The sequence below is a fragment of the Eulemur rufifrons genome, chromosome 16 (assembly GCF_041146395.1).
Source record: "Eulemur rufifrons isolate Redbay chromosome 16, OSU_ERuf_1, whole genome shotgun sequence".
NCBI lineage: Eukaryota > Metazoa > Chordata > Mammalia > Primates > Lemuridae > Eulemur > Eulemur rufifrons.
In genome coordinates, this window is record NC_090998.1 from 91,235,834 (window position 1) to 91,254,568 (window position 18,735).

The window sequence follows — 18,735 nt, forward strand, 5'->3', positions numbered from 1 at the left end:
AGGCTTAGGCTCACCTTTGCAGCTGCTTTCCCTCTGCCTGGAACATCTTCCTGCAGCTTCTGCAGGAGCCACTGCCTCACAGCATCAGATACCTGCTCAAATATTACCATCTTCTTAATAACGTCTTCCCCAACCCTTCCCCACTTCTGACACTCCAACCCCAACCCTGCTTTATTTTCTTAATAACATTCAATCCCACCTGCCAAATTAGGTATTTATATATCATCTTCTACACTCAAAGAATGTAAGCTCCTTACAAACCAGGATTTTGTCTTGCTCGTCCCTGTATCCCTAGCACTGATGCGTAACAGGCACACAGTCAACACGTCTGGAACAAATGAGTCAAGGAACACGTGAGGCTCTAGTACAGACACACAGCATGAGAGAGTGCACTTCTATTTTTAGCAGCGTGGCAAGCCAGGTATCTTAATGACTCTACTGTTGAAAAATTTTAAAAGCTGAATAAAATATAATTACGTCACTGAGCTGACAAGAAATAAAGGAATCAGAAGATACCAAAATAGCAAATTTAAAGAAGAAACACTAGAATATAAGTAGACATGTCAGCCTTCTCTCTGAGGAAACAGAGAAAAAATATGAAAGAAAGATTAAAAGACTTCAAAGAAATAGTAAAGTCTAACTTACATCTTATTAAGTTCCAGAAAGAAATAACATTAAGAATGAAGAAGAAGCAATATTTAAAGATAATTTTTCATAATGCTGAAAGAGAGATGGGAGTCTGCCAACCTCCTCATTTGCTAGCAAATTAATAAACTCCTCTTTCCTTTTCCTCAAAAGAAAAAAAAAAAAAAAGAAAAGAATGCTGAAAGACACTAAATCACAGATTAAGGAAGCCCAATGAACCCTTGCCAGATTTTTAAAAGAAAGAGAAAAAGAGCCACACTAAGACAAATTAAGGTAAAACTGCAGAAACTTAAAGATACAGAAAAGATCATAAAAGCAGCCAGAGAGAAAAAGATCACCTTCAAAGAATGACAGCTGGACTAACAGCAACAGTGAAAGCCAAAAATCCCTGGAATGATACACTCAACATGCTGAGCAACAATAAATGCCCACTAAGAATTCTTTACCCAGCAAAACCAATTTTTAAGAACTAGACTCTCCAGACAGATAAACTGTATACCATCCAAAACACTCTTGCAGGAAAGGAAACTTTAAAGGGTATACTTCAGGCAAAGGGAAATTAGCTCAGAGAGAAAGCCTGAAGCATGAGAAAGAATGGTAAGCAAACATACCGGTGAATACATGGATAAATCTAAAGATCATCAACTATATGAAACATAGCATCAAGTTTGCAGGATTAAAAAATTCAGGAAAAATACTTGGCAAGTTGGGAGGGGTCTGGAATTAAAATGTTATAAACCCTTCCATTATTTAAGAGAAAAGATATTACTTTAGGCTTTAAGTATGCAAAAATATCTCGGATAACCGCTAAAGGACTAGACCAAGAATTTAATTTCTAAACTAAGAAAACAAATGCAATGAGGAATGGACACAATGGAACTCAATCAAATAAAAAAAAAAAAAAAAAAAAAGGACAACCAAAAAAATCTCACCAGAAGAAATGTGGCAAATATTAATAGAAAGCACAGGAAAAAGGAAAGGCAGCTGCTTCTCACCATTTCTATTCAAATTGCACCGGAGATCCCAGCCAATGCAACAAGAAAAATAAGTAAAAGGTGTAAGAATTAGAAAAGAAGAAACGCAACATTATTATTATTGGCAGATGACATAGTTTTAGGCAGGCTGATGGATAGTAGAATGCTATTCATTTAGAATGAGAGCTCTCAGCTACAGTTTGAGAGCTATATATTTAAGCATGGTGCTAGAAGTTTCATTTAACATGAGGAAAAAAATATTATTATTTTCGTTTTACAGATGAAGAAACTAAGACTCAGAGAGGTTAAATAACTTGTCCAAAGCCACCTGGCAAGTAAGCAGCTAGTTTTGAAATTAAGTCTGTCCCCAAAGCTTAACCACTATGCTATGATGAATGCCACTGAATTAGAGACAAGGATGATACCACAGGATAAGCACCATCTACGTCCTCTCAGAGGCAAGTGTGATCCTGTGTTCAGAAGGACATGGAGGGATAAAGAGGAGAGATCAATCTGAGGACAGCCAGGGGAGAGGGGAATGGTCAGAGAGGGAATGGTACCCTGGAGAGAGTAAGATCAGCATGTACAATGGTTAAAAGGCTCGGCAGAATCAAGGCTATGGTAGCAGGGGAGCAAGAAAGGGGTTAGCTGAATACAAGGAAGTAGAAGAGGTGCCACCAGAGCCTTGACTGCCACACTAAACTTTAGGCCTTATCCAGAGGTTATAGGGCATGACCCTATCAAAACCTGTGAAGGAAAGTTCCCTTGGACAGAGAGTGGAGAACAGCCATTGAGCCTGTAGACTTGGGCTGTCCAATACGGCAGCCACCAGCTATTGAACACCTGAAATGCAGCTAATTCAACTGAGGAACTGACTTTTAAATTTTGTTTAATTTTAATGTAAATAGCTACATGTGGTTGGTGGCTACCATACTGGACAGCACAGTTCTGGAGATTCAAGATTGGAGAAGGGGAAATGGTTAGGAGACCAAGAAAGAAAGCACATATTCAGAGGAAGAAGAGATGGGACAGAGTGACTGATAATGCCAGGGAATGGGGTGGCAGAGGAAGAAGAATTAAAAGTTTCTAGTTTTGGAGGCATGGTAGGTAGTAATCCCAAAAAAAATGAAACAGAATTCAGAAGAAAGAACTGGTTTGCCATGGAAATAACTGGTTTGGGACTAATAAATGTGAGGTGCCTGAAACACATTCACATCTATACTGCACTTCAGCCACGTCAAATTCCCAAGTCTAGCATATTCTTTCTGACCTCCTTGCCTTTGCACATGTCATTCCCTCGGCTTCTCTTGTCTGCCTGGCAAACCACTCCCTCCCAAGCCTACCATCAAACTGTGAAGTCTTCCCCAACTTCCCCCATTCTTCATGGCAGAATAAGGTCCCAATAGTTCTTTAAGAAGATTCATCACCCTGCTGGTTTAGAAGTCTCTTTACCCCACTGGATTGTGAGCTCCTTAGGGGAAAGAACTCAATCTTACCCATCTATGGATCTCCAGAGTCCAGCAGAGTACCTGATGCGAACCGAGTGGACAAGAGACCAGGTGGATAAATCAAATGAATGCACGCATGTATGCGTGCACAAATTAACAAATCAACTGACCCTGCTAGCCAGAGTCCGGGTGGACTGCTCCCCAGTAGTGACCTAATGGCTGGCTGGAAATAAGCACAGAGTTCACTCAGGCACGTGTATGTCCATCAGTGAAAGCTGTCAGCTACTGGGACAATTACCATTTACATAAACTTCACACCAGGACTTTTCATTACAACAAATTCTACCATCCCATATTCAAATTCCTCAACCTTAGCAGTTTATTGGATGATTCTAAAAATAAATTTAATGTCTTAAGAGTTCAACATATACAAAGATTTCTCCTCCAAAAGTGGGCCTGATGCTTTTTTTCATGGCTTCATGGTCTTGTGTATAAATAACATTCTTCCAGCACAGCAAGGTAGGCTCTGATTCACTAAGTGATCCTTAGCTGAACACCCCCGTAGGTGGGAAAGGTACAAAATGTTTCTGCTTTCCAAGTCAATAGATACTGGTCATTGGTCCACTATGCCCTGTGCTATTTTTCCTTTATGTGTCAGTTCATACCCAAAAAGAACTATAGAGAAATCACTTCACTGGCCCCCAAATTGCCCTGTGCCTCATTTATTTTGCTAAATTAGCACTACTAATATTTGTTATAAACTTAATCAAAGAGAGAATTCCAAATTGAGAAGTTCAATGTTTTATCTTGTTATTAATAATTACATCTTGTCAAGTAAGCATTTTCCAGCAAAATCATTCTTCCCTGATCTCTTTCAAGGACTCTACTACAGAACAAATCCTGACGGGAAACAGGCTGAGTATGAAATTCATAGCACAGTCTTCACGTTAACAAAAAGAAAATTTAAATCCTGTACTACAGTGATAATCACTGGCACACATTTCAAATTCAGGGTCCTTTCCGTTTGACTCTTTAAAAGTTTCCCAAAATGGAACAATATGCTTCATGAGTTCACATAAATATTCATCTCTTATGATTCATATATGACAGTGTCTAATGAGGAAAAAATTTTAGCCAGAGTCCCAGGGCTGGAGGAGATATTAAGTAGACACCTGGCCTGTCACTTGGTGTCAGTGCAGAACTGTGATGTGCAAATAAATGCATTTGGACCAGCTCCCTTAAACGTGACTGTAGTGCCTTCAACGGTAATCTGTGTGCCTGTAATCCCAGTTGCTTGGGAGGCTGAGGCAGGAGTTTGAGGCTTCAGTGAGCTATGATCACACCACTACACTCCAGCCTGGGCAACAAAGTGAGACCTCGTCTCTTAAAAAAAAAAAAAAAAAAAAATCTCTATGGAAACGAAAACTCTGCAATTCATTCACTCATTCACTCATATATTCAAATCAATGACTCTTGTTTTTTAATTGTCACCATTTCACTACAGTCTATCTCTTTCTCTCTCTCTCTCTCACACATACACACACACACACACACACTCACTCCTCTTTATCCAGCTGTAAGGCCTAGGATACTGGGAGAAGTTTCTTCACAGTCTTAGAGGAGGTTCTGGGGCTACCACTGGAATCTGGTCTAGCGAGAAGCCCCCAGCAGATGGATGTGAAAAAGGCACTAACAATGTCAACAGCACAAACTCTCAGAGGTTTCTGAGCAACAGCAGTGCCAGGGTCTTTCCTTTAACCCCCCTCAGTCTGCAGCAAAGCCAGGGCCAGAGTAGGCTGGCATCCTCTTCATACCTTTAAATCTCACAAGCATAATGGAACATACATTAGCGTGGGCAGAAAACAGGGGCGGCGGGGGGCGGGGGAGAGTATCAAATATTACTTACTGACTGGTGCAGAAGAAGGTCAATTATCTATTAAGGAAGCCAGTTGGAATATTCTGTACTTAATATGTACTGAAAGTGTAACAGAAAGCACAAAATGCTAATTGGGGAGCAAAGGTAACTAAGTTATGGGAGAAGTGAACTAAGCCACTTCAGCCCCTGGGCCTGCAGCCTCAGTGTGTCTTTAGGTCCTACGACACTGTCATCTGGTTCACCATATGAAAGCAGCAGCTCCTTCAAGGAGATGGACAAAAAGTGCCCACTAGAGCACCAGGAGGGAAGATACAGTTCTGACCTGTTGCATAAAAATATTGCTAATGTATCCTACTTCATTCTTGGGTTTTATAAATTAAAATAGGTATAAAGTTATTAAATTCAATTTTAAATACAATTAAAACATTTATGAAAATGCCTATTGAAACAAATGAGTGTATTTGTTTCTGAAATTCGTCAAGGCATATACTCTAAATACTTAAGAAAATACAAATAAATGCTATTCTATGAACCTCCTCCAAGGCATTTTAAGGTGACTTTGGCCAGTGGTAGCCACATCAAGTTCTAAGGACAGTAGCCCACTGTCCTAAGTGTACGTCTATTTATATTTAATTCCCACACCTGAATTTCAGAGGATTCAAAATCAATTTTTAACAAACACTTCTTTTTTGAGACAGAGTCTCACTCTGTCACCCTGGCTAGAGTGTAGTGGCATCATCGTAGTTCGCTGCAACCTCAAACTCCTAGACACAGGTGATCCTACTGCCTCAGCCTCCCTAGTAGCTGGGACTACAGGCACATGCCACCACACCCCACTGATTTTTTCTATTTTTTGTAGAGATTCGGTCTCATTTGTTGTTCAGGCTGGTCTCGAACTCCTGGCCTCAAGGGATCCTCCCACCTTGGTCTTCCAAAGACCTAGGATTGCAGGGGTGAGCCACCGAGCCTGGCTAACAGAGATTATTTTTAATGATTCTGGAAAGTTGTGAGTAAATTCTACATTTATCAAGTAAATCATTTCCTTCTTTATTTACAGTATAATGTATTATTTTAAAGTCTTTCATATTCCAAAACCTGTTCAGCCTAGCTCAAGACTTAGGGTTGTCAGTATTTCCTTACGGGGCTGAAATGCAGAAATGCTAAAAAATTGGGGCTGAAATGTTTAGGGTTTCCCTTTCACATCCTGAAGAATCTGCTTTCAAAGAAGAATTGAGTACTTATCTGTTTCTTTTATTAGTTATGCTTTTATTAAGTTTGGCGTTCTCATCTAGCAGATAATCCCATAATGAAGTTCACTTACATCAGTAACAATTAAATAAGACCTAGTTCAGGAGAGAGGCAAGAAAAACTTAATAAAATTGAGAACTCTTTCTTTTTAAGAAAAACTATCTCTCAGAGGGAGAAATATCAATGTTCTTTGTACTTGAGGTAATTCATTATACATATATGCCAAATGGTACTTATAGGGAAACTGTTATTGAATAAAAGCTGAGTGTTTGAAATTAAAACAGACTCATCAGAAGAAAAAAGCCACTGTTAGCCAAGTGCTGTTAATCTTGAGATAATGACACAGAGAAGGAGATTATTGTCATGGAAAGGCAAATGACCCAGATGTCAGGAGACCTGGGTTCCAGACTCACCTACCTACCAACAAGCCATGTGACCTCGAACAAGTCATTTCACCTCTGGGCCTCAATTCCTTTCTTAAAGTCAAGGTCCTGGCATATTGACTCTAAGAGCCACTATAATTCTAAATATCATGTTCCCATCTTTTAAATTATGAGGCCAAATGAATAACAGAATTGTATAGACAGGCAAATAATTCAAAGGACTAACACTATATAAAAAGAAAATAAAAAAGGAAGGCTTATTTTTATTTACTGGCATAAATCTTATACCTACAACACATGCTTTGGTATGACTTATGAAACCTCTTTAATATTTTCATAAACGCAGCATTTAAAGTTCATCTAGAATTCAATAAAATATTTTATTGTCAAGAAGGAAGAGATCTGAAGAAAGAAATATTTGGAGCTACAAGAGCAAAGATAGAACTGGTGGACCTGATTAAGGTCTAAAAGACATACTATATACCTTGGGCGTTTCTAGAAACCTTTCCTATGCAACCCGAAAAGTGTTAGAAATAAACAAATCACAATAGGTAACAACCTAACAAGAAAACATGCTTCTCTATGTGGCACAGACTGTACCTGCAAGCATTTTTCAGAGAAAAGAAAGAGGACACTGCCTTTTTATTTTTGTATGTATTTATTTTTGTTGTCGTTATTTTTATTTTTTTATTTTTCTTTCTTATTTTATTTATTTATTTATTATGCTGCATCCATTCCAAGCAGAACAAGACACTGCCTATTGTTCACAGCAATAGGTAATCCAATAAGTATAATTCACTTAGTGATGGATCACTTAGGTATTGGGATTTAAAAAAAAAAAAAAACAACCTTCTAATTAGAATTACAGTACTGCATAAATAAAGAGGGAGCCATAATTTTTCAATTCCAGAATATGACTTCCAAGATAAGAAATAATTAAATACGTATGTAAGGCTGCTCAGTTATTAAAACAATAAAACTTTTACATTTTGCTATCCAATAAAAATACAAACAAAGTGTCTAGTGACAGCCCTTAGAGGGGGACAAGGGCACAAGATCCAGCTGAGAAGAGAAGTAAGAAAGCACTGACTCAGGAGGACGGAGGACGGGAGGGGCTTGCAGCAGGCAGCACACTAATTCAGGGAGTCTGGTAGACGGTGAAACAGCAATTATAGTCAACTGGAAAAGCTAATTTGTTCATTTGTTCTCACAGGGCACATTTACATATTTGCAGATTAGATTTGGCTGTTAAGAAAGAAAATGGCTGCATGTAATAAACATGATGCCTTAAAGTAGGGGGGGAACCCCTCTATTAACAGTTAACTCAAGTAACTCATTTAGCTACTCGGTAAGAAAAAAAATACAGTTAGAAGTATGTCAGCTAGTCTAAAACATGCCAAAGCAAAGTTGCAAAGTTATTTTATCTATTTGGAAAGGAAGCATGCACATATGTTCTAAAACCAGAGTCAAAAATTATAAAGCACAATCTTTCATTTGTTTAAGCCGAAATCTATTCACCAAGAAAATCAAACACTTACTCTGACGTTTTCTCAAAACATTCTGGATAAAACATTCCACACTGTTCGGTTAATATTGAACTAGTTGAACATTCCAAGGAGCACTAAAACTAGGTGTGCTTGCTTAGAAGGTGAGATTTCTGTTAAATCAATCACTGAGAAAAAAACCAATGAAAATTTTACTTTCAAAAAGGTCTACTTTAAAGGAAAAGCAAGCCTTAAACAGCACACTCACGTTTTTCTGATTAGCTTCCGTACCTGCCTCTTCCCAACCCTACTGGTATGTCTGACCTCGGCTCGCAGCTGAATTCTCCCAGCACATTTCATCATTTCCTGTTGGCTGCCGAGATAAGGTCATTCCCCTACACTGCTGCATTCACTGTACGCACCAGGTTCTCAGGCTGCGCGCTCCCGCCTGCTGAGGCTCTTTTCAGAATGTGGCCGAACAGGAATCTCAGTATTTCCATGGACAGTCAAGGAAAAGGTCTGAGCACATGATTTACACTGCCCTCCAAAAAATCAACTTATATGTAAACTAAGTTGCATTGTACAGGATAATCTTAGAATTTCTTCTTGCATTTGGGATCCTTCTGCTTACGAGAGAAAAAAAACATGCTCTGTATCTAAGGATCCAGGTGTCCAGAAGTCAATGTGACAGGGTCTTGAGGCATACAGGATAATCTTACATTACCCCTACATGTAGAACTCAACTTCTTCCCATGACTACGCACACCAAGGCATAGCTCTCAGTGGAAGATGACCAGATGCCTCGTGTAGGAGACATGCAGGCGACCCCACCATCTCTCAGCAGCACAGCTGTTTCCTAAGAACTAGGGCACTCAAATATACAAGTGTGATCAGCTAGAAGTAAAAATAAAAAAACATCCTACTTGTTCAATTTTCACAAAGCATTGAAAGTGAAGGAAAAAAACACTAACATAACTTTAGGTGGAGAGAAAGAGATCCTCTTTCATAAGGCACAAGAAGAGGAGGCAGGGCAGGCAGGCAGGGGCAGCGGGAGGGATCTGAGCAGGGTCCTGGCTCTCGAACTGGTTAAGGTGTGCTGTGTGGCACTTGTGAACATTTGTTGATATGCATGCTTATGATCTATGCGTGTTAATGTATGTATATTATACAATGAAAAGTTTTTTAAAATCCTAAACAACATCAAAATACAAACACTACAGGAAAGAGCAGATATTGGAACTAATCTACAAAACCAGACGGGAAACAAATACTCCAGGGCTCAATTTCCCCAAGATGCCCTCCCAGAAGATACATATCAACCCCCTCCTTCCCCGATGGCGAGCAGAGATGCTACATTTTAGTGGCAGTGGCCAGAACAGGACCCAGTGCAAGCTCCCCTTTGCAACAAGGGCCCAAGGGGAAGTATGTAGATGGGAAAATAATTCATTCTTGGCCAGGCGCGGTGGCTCACGCCTGTAATCCTAGCACTCTGGGAGGCCGAGGCGGGTGGATCGCTCGAGGTCAGGAGTTCAAGACCAGCCTGAGCAAGAGCGAGACCCCGTCTCTACTAAAAATAGAAAGCAATTATATGGACAACTAAAATATATATAGAAAAAATTAGCCGGGCATGGTGGCGCATGCCTGTAGTCCCAGCTACTCGGGAGGCTGAGGCAGTAGGATCGCTTAAGCCCAGGAGTTTGAGGTTGCTGTGAGCTAGGCTGACGCCATGGCACTCACTCTAGCCAGGGCAACAAAGCAAGACTCTGTCTCAAAAAATAAAATAAAATAAAATAATAATTCATTCTTTTTTTTTTTTTTTGAGACAGAGTCTCACTCTGTTGCCTGGGCTAGAGTGCCATGGCATCAGCCTAGCTTACAGCAACCTCAGACTCCTGGGCTTAAGCGATCCTCCTGCCTCAGCCTTCCGAGTAGCTGGGACTGCAGGCATGGGCCACCATGCCCGGCTAATTTTTCTATATGTATTTTTAGCTGTCCATATAATTTCTTTCTATTTTTAGTAGAGATGGGGTCTTGCTCTTGCTCAGGCTGGTCTCGAACTCCTGAGCTCAAACAATCATCCTGCCTCGGCCTCCCAGAGTGCTAGGATTACAGGCGTGAGCCACCACACCCAGCCGATGGGAAAATAATTCATAAAAGAATATACTGCAGGGGGAAGCGTGCTAAGTGGATACACATTATTTACCAGTGTTCTTGCTACTCATATTCATTCAAAAATGTTTAGTTAAACAGCCATCTAGTCTTACCTTATAACACAAAATAGGATAAAAATCTCTTTCCAGAATCTTCTGTTTAGAAATTCCTTAACAGAAAACACCAATAAAGCAAAGACCACACAACATGAGACTCTACTACTTGACATATGATAACAATTTACACTACTTGGAAAATTACTTCACCACCCCACCCCACACAGTCTTCCCCGCCTCCCCCGACAGAGAAGTCAATGCAACGTGGATCTCGATGTCCCCTGCAGTCAGCTTAGTAAAGTCGATTGCACCATCACAGACGGATGCACCTGGGAGTACCAGGTCGGCCACTAAGGAAGACTGAGCATCTAAGTTGGGGGGCAGCAAGCCCACTGCCTGCCTGTTCTCTTCATCAAGCCAGGGTGCCAGAAAATTCTTTTTTGTGGGAGGGTGACAATCACAGTGAGGTACATTTAGTTTCTTTGTTTCATTCATTTTGTTTAAGAATCCCATTCTCTCTCTTTTTTTTAATCCAACAAACACAGGCTACTCAATAAACATTTACACAGTACTTACTTCATTTCTGGCTAACTGTGAAAATAGCTCTATGAGGGTAAATACTGTTACCTCCATTTCCCAGGCGAGATAGCTGAGGTATAGCAAGGTCATGTAACATGCCCCGTGGCCCACAGGGGTGAGGGCTGGGGGGATGGAGGCTGAGGGTCAGTCCAGGCCCCAAACAGGGGAAGACCACCCTGCAGCAGCTGCCACAGCACCCTCATGTCCCCTCTCAGGCAAAGTGTGGCCTGGACGCCCAGTGCAGATGGAGGCTTTCTGGGTCCTTCCCAGCGACGCCCAGTTACCAGAACAAGGGTGGGAGTGCAGGGGGAGAAAACTAATTTGAACTGAATTCAGAATACAGTGTTCGGACTGTGAAATAATGAGACTGGCTTCCAGTGTGGCTGGGGGCACCCTCTCCCTGCCCAAAATGTCAGCCACACCTGTCAGTGGGCTCCAGACAGGGAAAGTGTTCTCTGGCAGAGGACAAGCCTGGCGCAGGCAGCTCCCCTGTCCTGGGGCAGTGGTACAGCCCCCCACGTGGCACTGGGGCAGAAATACTGCTCCAGGGAAACTCACCTGCTAACCTCTGGCATGCGGAGCCTAGGCTGGAATTTCCAGTTCTGATCTGGTTTCTGTCACCAAAGACTTGAAACCATTGGGCATTCGTTCAACAAACATTAGTGCTAGGCACAGTGCTTAGAGCCTTAGGGCCCCATGGTTGAAGACACCAAGGTCCCTGCCCCTGAACTGGCCCATAGTGTATGGGCAGAGAAAAGTATAAGTAAATAAAAAAGTTCTAAGCAGATACTTGCTAGAATCCAGTGTGTCCCAAGGCCTGAGGGACACAGCAAGGAACCAGAGTAAGGTCAGGGAAGACTGCCCAAAGGAGGGGACATGAGTTGGTTCTCCAAGAGCTTGGCACCAGCCTACTCAAACCATGTGGATTAAGGCAGAAAACAATTCAGAAACAGAGAGTCCACCAAGTTAGCTAAAGACTAGCAGGGCCACCCTTCAGCTCCTCCTCCTCCTCCTCCTCCTCCTCCATGCACAGCAGCACACACAGGGTCCTCCCAGAGGCAATTCAAGCCAGCGGTTTCACTCACCCCACATAATCCAAGACATCAGGACAAGCCTCTAACAAGGCTGCTTCTTTTATCTGAGGCCTTTTGTAATAGGTTGTCACATGGTGAAGTGGCTGCTGTTTACCAAGCTCTCTTACAAGACTGTAAGATAGGTACTACTGGCTCTATTTTACAGGAAGGGATATTACCACAAAGAGATGAAGCAACCTGCCCAAGGTCACCCAGCTAATGATAGCACAATGGGATTCACACTCGGGTCCACCGATACTTTCAAAGCCCATCCTCTTTCTGCCACACTCAAGCCTCCCATGGAACTGGACCTGTGAAGAAATTTAGGATATTTGGCAACACAGGTCATGTCACTTGGAAAGAATAAAATTTCTACAAAGGGATTTTTTTCCCCATTCCTCTACTGGTCTTTGCTCTAATGCCACATTGCTTTAAAAAAAATCCGCTTTACTGAGATATAATTCATATACCACAAAATTCACCCATTCAAAGCGCATAATTTAATGATATTTACTAATAGAATATTGGCCGGGCGCGGTGGCTCACGCCTGTAATCCTAGCACTCTGGGAGGCCAAGGCAGGCAGATCGATTGAGCTCAGGAGTTCAAGACCAGCCTGAGCAAGAGTGAGACCCCATCTCTACTAAAAATAGAAATTATATGGACAACTAAAAATATATATGGAAAAAATTAGCCGGGCATGGTGGCGCATGTCTGCAGTCCCAGCTACTCGGGAGGCTGAGGGAAGAGGATTGCCTGAGCCCAGGAGTTTGAGGCTGCTATGAGCTAGGCTGACGCCACGGCACTCTAGCCCAGACAACAGAGTGAGACTCTGTCTAAAAAAAAAAAAAAAAAATAGTATATTCACAGGTATGTGCAACCATTCCCACAGTCGATTTTAGGGCATTCCATCACCTCAAAAAGAAACCCTGTCCTCTCTAGCTGTCATCCCCTGTGTCTCCCAGTCCTAACAGCCACTGTTTCTTTACAAGGTGATTCTTGAAGTGGTTATGGGCTCACAGTATTGAGTTGTTAATAAAATATTGCAGATTGCAGTTCTGTGCTGCAGTCTGCCCCCAGTGGGCTAAACCTGACCGCTGAGCCAGGACCAGGCAAGGGCAAAGCAGGACACCTCAACGCAGGCGTCTGGGGTGGGGGTGGGGTACCTGGCAGCCTGGCACTGGACAGGCTCCACAGTTCCTGCGTATCTGGATCCCTGAACTTAGCAAGCCCCAAATGCAGAGCCAGATAGTCCGTCAGCAGAGATAGCAGATTTTATGCAAAAGCTCCAGAGGAACCCCCCTGATTACAAGCCTTTACCATTAGGAATTCCAATCTCCCATCTCCAGAAATGCAAACACCAAGATCGGATCAGCTGCCACAAGCCAGGGGTTGTTCTGAGAGGCCACAGTATTCCAGGATGGCATTATTCATGGCTTCGATGAAAAGAGGACTCCCCAAAATCTGCTCATCCTCTCTGCCTTCCCCAGATGCTGCGCAAAGTTGGGGAGCAGGGATAACTACAAAAAGACCATGCATACACTCCTGCAGCACCTAGATTTCTCTGCCACACATCTCTATACAGGACATCAAAACCCAACTGCATGTGACACTGATGCACAATGGAGAACCACTCGGCAATCGGAAGGAATAAGATGCTGATAGATGCAACATGAACGAATCACAAAAACACTATGCTGAGCAAAAGCAGCCCGAAGCAAAGAGCACACATGGTATGTGTCTCTGTCTATGAAATTCAATACCAGGCAAAACTAATCTATAGTGACAGATCAATGTTTGCCAGGGCCAGGGGGCTGGGTGGGGGATTGACTTCAAAGGAACACAAGAAACTTTTGGAGCAATGGAAATGTTCTACCTTGACTGGGTCAGTGGCTACATAGGTGTATCCATTTGTTAAAACCCCTGAATGGATGCATTCAATAGCATGTAAATTAATATCTCAATAAAGAGAGAGAGAGAGAAGGGGAGGGGGGAGGGGGAGGAGCAGAGAAGACAAGAGAGGAGAGAAGGAAGAAAAAAAGAAAGGAAGAAAAGCCCTCTGCAGAACTCCAGTAACAGAACTTTCTCCTATTCACCAGCATCTGCATCTACAATGCAACTGTGATTGACATTACCCAAGAGCTGTGTTGCAAGGTGCCTCAGATTCAAGACTAAAGTAACTTCTGTGTCGCTTTAGCCTAAGTGTGCTTTATTGGGTCTCAATCCTTAGAATGACTGACCCTCTATCATACACCGACAACGTCGATGAACCCAAATGGTCTGCTTTCCCACCAGGCTGACTCAGGTTCTCTCCACTGTCACCACAGTACAACTCGGGCCAGTGCCACTGGCGTGACTGGGAAACGGCAGGTTTCCACAGCCGCTGGAGAGCAAGCCAGCAAAACCTAATAGGATAGCTTAAGATAGTGGCTTTTCTTTGTCTTCAAATGACAAGTAAATCTTAAATTCTAGAAACTTATCGTCATGAATAGATTCTATAAAAACATTGTGATAGGTCCATCTTTTTAAAAAAAAATTTCCTTTTGCTTGGCAAGAAGGTAGTGGCTATTTTCAAATCCTACTTGTTAGCCTTTCATATTTTTTGTGAACCAAGACACAAATAGAGCCCACTTGCCTTTACTCCTCCCACACATATAATTAAAAAGGAACAAACCAAGCCAAATGTCTAACATTCTTTATCAAAGAAGACGGTGCCAGGACAAAGAGCTAAGTACCAGTTCTATCTTTGGCAAAGTAAAAAAAGTTAAAACCCTTTACATAAGCTTCTTTGCTTCTCTGGCACTTCTCCAAAGATTAAAAAAAAGTGAAGTCAAACTAATTAAAGCAGAAAGCCTAATTGCAGAAAAACTTCAAAGCACCAATGTGATAGAAGGAATATGTTAATTTTTTTCTTATGCATTTTGTAAAATCCCCAGATGCCAACAGAAGAAGCAACACCTGGATTTCTAACATAAGCTATCGGTGGTTAAGATGTCAGACAGCCCCACAGTCCTAGGAATAGCTTGAGCCTTCTTTGGGGAACACACTGAAGATGGAAAATGACCCCAGAAAGAAGGCCTGCAATTCAAAAAACAATGTGAGCAAGGTTTCTGGTGCCCTTGTGGGTATTTTCAGGACTAAATTTAGGGCCATATTATGTTAATGCTTTATTGGTGTAAATAATAATTTATTTGGTGAAATAAATTCCCTCATGTATTTATGTTTGAATTCAACAATCTGACAAACATTTATTTAGCACCCTCTCTGTGCTAGGGCTCTGGAACTTACAAACTAAGTAATTCACCATACTTATCCTTAAGCAGCTTAGAGTCTAGTAGGGTGGATGGACAAGTACCCAGAAGATGACACAGAGTGACAAGTGCTACCTAACAGACTTAGGCAGGAAGCACTGAGGGTGGGGCTGTGGCTGGGGAGAGATGTGGGAAAACTCCCCAGGAAAGGTGGACTCTGAGCAGAGTCAGGTAGAAGGGCTGTGTCACTCTGCACCTCTGGCCGTTGCCTCCCCTCCTTGGCTGTGGCTTCCTCCCCACCAAGGGAGAGCAGGGCACCCGAGGGAAGCTCTCCACTTAATTGACCAGTGTCTTTTACTGAGGGCAGGAAAAGCAGCCAACACAAGCCTCCAACTTTATTTTGCCCACTAAAGATATTAAAAAAAAAAAAAAAAAGACCTATCACCTCCTATTATAACACTGAAAAACAGGTAGTAGAACCTCAGAATAAATGAAAAGCCTTAAAGTAAATATCTTTAGCTTTATAATAAAATAATTACACTGCTGATGTTTTGGTTGCATGAGAGCGAAAATAGCATCAAGAGCTGGTGTTTGGAAACCCTGAAAATGGATGATAAAACTAGGTACTATTTAATGAATGCATGTGCCAGGATCTTTATATACAAAGACTCTATACTCATGATAACCTAGCAAGATGGGAATATTGCCCCCATTTTTCAGATGAGAAAACCACGGCTCAGGAGGAAGTGGCTTGCCCACAGCCACATAGTGGTGGTGGCAATGTGAAGCTGCTATATCTGGTCCCTCTGATAACAGGCCCTGGGCCTCCACAAACACACGTGACACCGTGAGAGAGTGCTAGGTGATCTCTGAGGTTCTTATCAGAACTGAACATCTATTTTATTGGTGTTGCTTTGGGGATGGTAGAGGAAGAGTTTGGGTCTGCACCTTTTTCTTTTCTTTTCTTCTTTTCTTTTCTTCCTTCCTTTCTTTCTTTCATTCCAAATAACCAACCCAAATATGTTAAGGAGGGGTATAAATACATAAATAAATGTGGTCCCAAGCATTCCAGAACTCTATCATTATCTTCTTTCTCCTTTCTCCTTCTCCACTTTGGACTAGTGCTAGGAAAAAGAAGATGGGACATATGGGAAAAGAAATGTGCCTACGTGCCAAGAAATAGGAAACATTTGAACTCTTGTCAAGATTTTCCATACTGTACCTCAACTTGCTATGTGTGATAGTTAATTTTAAGTGTCAACTAGACTAGATTAAGGAATGCCTAGAAACCTGGTAACACATTACTTTGGGTGTGTCTTCAAGGGTATTTCCAGAGGAGATTAGAGTGTGAGGACATGGCCAGGGAACCACTAGAGGCTGTCCCGTGGCAGACCCTCCGCACATGCCTACCTGGGAAAAGCAGAGCAGACGAAGTAACATGGGGCGGGGGCAGGGGACAGCAGCTGCAGGACCTGGCAAATGTCGAAGCCTTGGGTTACCCGATGCACCTCAGTAACCACCTCGTGCAGCCGCAAAGATTAAATGAGATAATGTACATATAATGCTTGGCACAGAGCATGGCCTAGAGAGATGTTTTGAAATGTTAGCCATTAAGATAATCTCTCGGGCCAGGTGTTGTGGATCACACCTGTAATGCCACTGTAATCCCAGCACACTGGAACACCAAGGTGGGAGGGTCACTGGAGGCCAGGAGTTTTAGACCAGCCTGGGCAACATAGCAAGACCTCATCTTTACAAAAATTTTTTAAAACTTAGCCAGGCATGGTGACACACCTGTAGTCCCAGCTACTCAGAAAGCTGAGGTGGGAGGATAGGCCAAGCCCAGGAGTTCAAGGCTACGGTGAGCTATGGTTGCACCACTGTACTACAGCCTGGGGGACGGAGTGAGACCCTGACTCTAAAAAAAGAAAAAAAGATCATCCCTTGGTGACTGAGCTGGAAGCTCCTCATGATGTCGAGCACAATTAAAATCACAGAAGAGTCAAAGTGGGGCCTCTCTAAGGCTACCACTGAAAGGTGGGAGGATGGATACGTAGGTGGCCATGACATAAGGTTAACCCTGGCAAAGTCAAAGAGTGAGCAATCAACAAATGTCAGAAAGCCAGTGAATCCGTGCCACAACAGTCCAACTGGAAGTGACAGTGAGGCTCACAGTGACCACCAAGAGATGAGTATGGACAGGAGACAGTTGGTTCAGAACGTCTCGTCAAGAAAAATGAAGCAAAGGGACTTGGCCAAGAGGCTGACTAGCGGAGGACCAGAAAATGCCAAGTCCGGAGAGACCCTTGGGTCTCCTGCTTGAACAGTCAGGGGTGCTGTGGCACACATACCATGAGCAACCTCGGCAGACATCACGGGTAAAAAGCAAGGCCTCTTGGCCCTGGAAGTGGCCACGATGTGTTTGTGACAGGTATAGGCAAGGAACATGTATCTCACATGTGTGAAATGAAAAGCTAAACACGGACAGGTCACAAAACAGTTTACATATTTACGTGATCCTATTTTTGTTTTTAAAAATCACATCTGTGTATATGTGTGAATGTAAAGATTTGGAAAAGTGTGTATCAAGGTGTTGATGATGATTTTCTTCTTTCGAATATTTGTATTTGTATTTTGCAAAGTGCATGTATTGATTTCCTAAAGAAGGAATAAGCTGAGTCCTTCTGAATTTTCTAAGCCGGACAGACAACACTGAGGCAGAGAGCAAAGGGCTGTCAGAGCCACATTGCTGCACCAAGGGAGTTTGAGGCCACAACACTCCAAAGTCCTCTGTAAACCACAGGTAGTGAGGTCACCAGCAACCCCCACCTGCAGGGCTCCTGTAAACTCCCTAATTCTGGGTCAAGTCTAAAACAAGTCACTGTCAGCCGAAGCCTGCCTTCCTCTAGAGGGCAACCCCCTCCTCCCGAGAGAGGCGTGTCACCCACCCCTACAGCTGGCTTCACCAACTGTGCAGCACTGCGCCTGGGAAAGAGAAGGGACTCTTGGTACCTGGTCCCCCCACACAATTCACTCCATAGGTCAAGGCTGAGATCTTACAAGCCCTTTCTGTAAAGAAACATAAATCCAGGGAAGAGTCGCAACTCTACAGCTATATCCAAAAAGCAGAGGTGTGGGCCCCAGCCTCAGACCAGCGATCTCACCCACGGCGTTCGGGCCTAGCCACCCACCTGAAGGCTGGATATAAGCAGGTGCTTGGCCACATGATTCAGAGGTTCTTTAAAATCTCAACAGTATGAATTAATTCCATGCAGAGGTGGGCATAAGGGAGCAGCTTGTTGGCTGAACAAAACCAAAAGAAGGGTCTCATCACCAGGGCTGTCCGCCCACACTTTGGGCAGGGAGGAGACTTCCTCAGCTCCTCCCAGAGAGAACCTGACAAAGGGGAGTCAGCAGCTAGATGGCCCCTCCCTAAGGGGGGACAAAAGATCCCTATGCCCAACACCCTACATGACCCTCAGAACTGGGTGACCACCAAACCCATACAATTAACACGTGCATGAGAAGCAGTTACAAAGGCCTGCTGTGGGTGAGAACAGACATACCT

At 42.8% G+C, this 18,735-nt stretch overlaps 1 protein-coding gene across 3 annotated transcripts in view; it reads right to left on the minus strand.

Moving 5' to 3' along the window:
- PACSIN2 (protein kinase C and casein kinase substrate in neurons 2) overlaps positions 1-18,735 on the minus strand; it is a 121,630-nt gene that overhangs the window by 69,400 nt on the left and 33,495 nt on the right. The window contains exon 1 of one of the 3 annotated variants that reach the window (XM_069489509.1): positions 8,113-8,320. The exons of the other annotated variants lie outside the window; for them this stretch is intronic. The gene's annotated coding sequence lies outside the window, so the exon portion shown is untranslated. Of the gene's footprint in view, positions 1-8,112; positions 8,321-18,735 lie in introns of those variants that run through there. 3 annotated transcript variants of the gene reach the window in all.